The sequence below is a fragment of the Mangifera indica genome, unplaced genomic scaffold, assembly GCF_011075055.1.
Source record: "Mangifera indica cultivar Alphonso unplaced genomic scaffold, CATAS_Mindica_2.1 Un_0011, whole genome shotgun sequence".
NCBI lineage: Eukaryota > Viridiplantae > Streptophyta > Magnoliopsida > Sapindales > Anacardiaceae > Mangifera > Mangifera indica.
The window spans coordinates 341,828-347,058 of record NW_025401103.1 but is presented as its reverse complement, the minus strand read 5'-3'; positions in this window follow the sequence as shown (position 1 = coordinate 347,058).

Below are 5,231 nucleotides of genomic sequence, written 5' to 3'. Positions count from 1 at the left end.
CTCTTAGGTATTTGATAACAAAGAAGGAGGCAAAACCAAAGCTTATAAGGTGGATTCTTCTGTTGAGTGAATTTGACCTGGAGATCAAGGATAAAACTGGACAAAAGAATCGTGTTGCTGACTATTTAATCGGCCTGGTTTATGTGAAAACAGAGCAGAATCTGCAGGAGCAATTTCCTGATGAGCAGTTATTTTCAGCAAGCTGTAGGCTGCCCTAGTACAAACATATTGGCAGCTGATTTATCTAAGGCTTAAAGAGAGAAACTGAAAAATGATGCAAAGTATTATGTATGGGATGATATGTATTTGTGGAAACATTGCGCTGATCGGGTTATAAGAAGGTGCGTACCTGAAACTGAAATTTTTTCTATTATTACCTTCTGCCATTCATATGCTTGTAGAGGCCATTTTGGAGCCAAAAAGACAGCAAGAAAAATTCTGGATTATGGATTTTTCTAGCAAACTTTATTTTAAGACACATACTATTTTTGCAAATCTTGTGAACGCTGTTAGAAAACAGGTAATATTTCACAAAAAAATGAAATGCCTCAAACTCTTATTTTAGTTTATGAAATTTTTTATGTTTGGGATATTGATCTCATGGGGCTTTTTCCATCTTTGTTTGGTTATGTTTATATTTTATTAGTGGTTAATTATGTCTCAAAGTGGGTAGAAGCGAAAGCTACCCGAACTGATGACTTTAAAATTGTTTTAGGTTTCCTTAAATCTAACATATTCAATAGGTTCGACATTCCGAAGGCTCTAATTAGCAATCAAGGGAAACATTTTTGTAACTGAACAGTGGAGGCGCTGCTAAAAAAATATGGTGTAACACACAAGATTGCTACGACGTACCATCCACAAACCAGTGGACAAGCTGAGGATTCGAACAGAGAAATTAAATCTATCATTGAGAAAACCATTGGTCCAACAAGAAAGGATTGGACTTTGCGCTTGGAGGATGTGCTATAGGCATATAGAACAATGTACAAAACGCCAATTGATATGTTACCGTACAGGCTGGTATTCAGTAAGGCTTGTCATCTTCCAGTTGAATTAAAGCATAAAACATATTAGGTTGTCAAGCAATGTAACATGAAGTTGGATGAGAGTGGTGAACATAGGAAATTACAGTTGCAAGAATTAGAAGAAATTCACAATGACACTTACGAGAGTTCTAGAATTTATAAGGAGAAAACAAAAGCATTTCATGACAAAATGATTTCCAGAAAAGAATTTTCACTTGGCTAAAAAGTTCTCCTTTATCATTTAAGACTTTGATTATTTTTAGGTAAATTACGTTCTCGTTGGATTTGATCTTTTATTGTTATTAACGTTTTTCCTTATGGTGCAGTAGAGATTCAGAGCTTAGCGATCTCGAAAGTATTTAAAGTTATTGGCCACAGACTCAAACCTTTTTACAAAGGAGTGCAAATAGCAAGTGTCGAAGAAGTGGAGCTGAAAGCTCTCGTTTACATTGATAAATAGACGAAGGCATTACGTTGAGCCGACAACTGTAAACAAAGGCATTACTTGGGAGGCAACCCAAGCTTTCAATCTTATTTTAATTAATACTTATATTTTAATTTTTCTGGACATTTGTTTTTAATTTCGGTTTATGTGTTTCAATTATAGTTTTAAATTTCAGTTTTAGGATTTTTGGATGTTTAATTAGCAATTATTTTATGATTTTCGATTAGGTTCATTTTAATTTATTTTTATATTACTATTCAATCATGTTCTTCCTTCTGCCAGGTTCCAGTTAGCCTTCTGTAAATGTTCATAGGGGAGAAATTTGCATTTTGGTGTTCTGGAACTCAGTCATACGTTTCTATCAAAGTCTAGCTCTTTGTTATTTTCTTAAATACAAGGGGCACATATGATTTAGTGTAATTATAAGGCTGGGGTTGTATGTTTCCAGATATCATATTTGCCAAACCCACACACCATACTTTCTCTCCCACTAAAAACCTAGCAGCTTCTACACCTATTCTACATTGCCATGGTTAGAACCCGCTCACAGCATTAAAGACCAACAAAATCCACCTATCGAAGACCCCTCATACTAAAGCAGTCATCTGAACCTGATGAATCACCCGTCAATAGAACATAACAGTCTTCACCCTCTTCTGCACATTCAACACCTCAATCATCATCTTCCTCACCATCACCTCAACCATGACAAACCGCCACTATTTCAGTCCATTTTGGTCCACGTTCGTGCACTCGAAAAGGGAAGAAAATGGAACTCTCCAATAGCCTAAAGCTCAAACTAGACGACTTCAATACCTTCATTGATGAACAAGACCAACAAAGGTATGGGTCTATGTGTGAGTGCAAAATCTACCCCTGTAAGTATGTTAACACTCAAACTCTTGATCAGTTGGACATTCGTAATGAAATTGATGAGCTAGTGAATATGTTGGATTGGAAAAATTATGTATATGTGGACTGCCCTGCCTTTATTGAGCTAACCCCGTGAATTTTATATAACATTTCAATTTAATACGGATGAGGAGTTTAATTTGTTTACCAAGGGAATAGTTGAGTTTAGGATAATGGGGAGAGAATGTTCATTTTCAATTTCTAAATTTAACATTGCTTTGGGGTTTCTGAAAAAAGAGGATGCAAAGAGTGAGCGATATGTACATTCCCAATGTGATTACAGTCTTGATTTTAATCCTACTGATTTGTGACATGAATGATCAGTTGATTCTGCTCTGTACAACCCTAGTGCTTCCAAGAGCTCTTATTTAAAAAGTCATGTGTTTAAATATTTACAGCGATTCTTGGCTTTTAATTTTTCTAAAAGGATGGATAGTACAAGTACTATTTCTAAGGTTGAGTTTTATTTTTTATGGTGTAAGGAGCATAATATTCAAATTAATTTAGGTTTTTGGTTACTCACTCAATTCCAATCAGTAGTCTAGAAGAAAAATAAACCTTTAATCCTTGGTTCTTATATCACTCAGTTAGCCATTAATTTGGGTTTATTAGATATTTCTAATCATAACATGCACATTGTTTATGAGGTGGAACTATTGGATATGACTTGTTTATACAGGATGGGAATTGTGACAAAATAAGTAGATGGTAGTTTTAGTTTCATGTAACCTGGACCAGCAACAATGCCTCATTCTAGGCCAAATAGGCAGTAGAGAACAACAGCAGAAGCAGATCTTAATAGCACCCAACCACAAGCAGACATTCCATCATCTTCCTATGCTTATTCATTCGACAACATAGAGGTACAACTACATAGATATGAAAAAAAATTAAACCGTATGGAGTGCAATCTGATGACATTTTCAATTCTCAAGGTTTCACGCCACCTTATCCTCCATCTCCCTAATTCAAACTGTTGTTCCCTTTCCACAAACCCAGAGAAGTTTCCTTTTCCTTTTGTTTTAAAATTCAATTTTCTTTATTGTGTGTTTTGTTTAAACATTGAGGATAATGTTTGGTTTGAGTGTGGGGGAGGGTTTATCTGCTCTTCTATTATGTTTTATGTTCTGTTTTTATGTTCTATTCTTCTATGCTCTGTTCTTTTTTATTCTGTTTTTTTTTTTCTGTTTTTCTTTGTGTTTTTCTTCTTCGGTTATGCCTTATTTTTTGCTTTGTTTTGTCTTTTTACTGGTTAAAGTTAGTTTTTGTTTTTATTTTTCAATGATGTGACAGTTAGTGTATTCTCCCCTATTTGTTTTTAGTCAACCAAATAGTTCCATTAATTTCATTTTGAATGAATTAATCTGTATGTATGCCTTGGGATTTAGCTGATTAAGTAGGAGAGCAATGTACACTGATTTGTTAGATTAACTAGGGGTATGGACTTAAATAAATTTTGATAATTGAGTGTTAGAGCTTTGTTTGAAGTTAAGGTGAATTGATTTAACCCGTGAGTTTTGAGCCAAAAAAGATTGAAACATACATATCAATCTATGTCTTCTTTCATGAGTGATGTTCTCCTATGTGAATATATCTCTAAAACTTGCTTTGAACCATTTTGAGACTGCATTGATATATACTTGCATGAAAATGATAAAGACATTTTTGTTTAAAACCCTTAGCTTAAAAAGCCAACCTATTTTAATTTCCCTAGTTAGCCCCTTGAGCCTTACAAAGCCTTGATTCTTTGAGATAAAACCATATGACAAACCCAAGCCTTCAAGCAAATATCCTCACCCAATCATGAAAATAAGCAGGACATTTAAACTAAATTTTGCTGCTTGGTGAAATTGCTATCTTGAAAAATTTAAGTGTGGGGGGAAAAGGGGACTTAAATGCATTAGGATGAGATGATGAAAAGAAGTTGGCATGAAGATTGTTATTGTTATTGTTATTGTTATTGTTATTGCCTTATGTTGTTATCTTTACTATCCAATTCTCTTAGTTATTCAAAAAAAAAAAAAATGATGAAAAAAGAAAAAAAAAAGAAGAAAACAGAAAAGAAAAGAAAAAAAGGTAGTAGAAAGAAATTACAAAAGAGAAATGTGGTGAATGTGGTGTTTTCGGTTTTATATTTTGTTCCCTTTATGTTTTGAATGCTTTGTTAATGTTAATGGTTTTAACCTTTCGTATCCATTAATTGTTATTATTTTGAGTTCTAATTTCTTTATGTTGTGTAGAAATTTAATTTAATTTAATGAAATCATTTATCTTTTGCACTTAGGAAACTTTGAATATTTTTTGGAGTAAGTTGGGCCAAGAAGTCTAAAACTGAAGCAGATTTATGAGTCAACAAAAATCTGTGATGCTAACTAGGCGTGAACACATGAAATGACGAAAGCAGAATTTGAAAATTAAATCTGGATGTCCAAATCAGTTGAAAAAGTCCACAAAATGTTAAAATTTGCTTCCTAGAAAAGGGATAATTATTAGCTAGAAAAGGAATTAATTGAGATAGATAAGGAAGAATATTTTTTGAGGAGGGATATTTATCAAAATATATATCTTTTCCTTTCTTTTTGGGAAAGATATATATCACATTTATTTGGCTGGATTAAGAGATTATGATTGATCTTTATTTCTAGATCTGAGTAGGGAGAAAAAATATATATTTTTATTTTTAGTTTGCTAGGATGATTTATCATTGTAATTGGAGGATTAGAGAGTTGAATATGGTTTACAATGACTGCATATTTTCTCTTGGTTGAAGGGATTTGAAACTATGGAACTACAATGATTGTGAGATTAAGTATTGTTCTTTAATGCATCTTTTAATTATTCAAGTA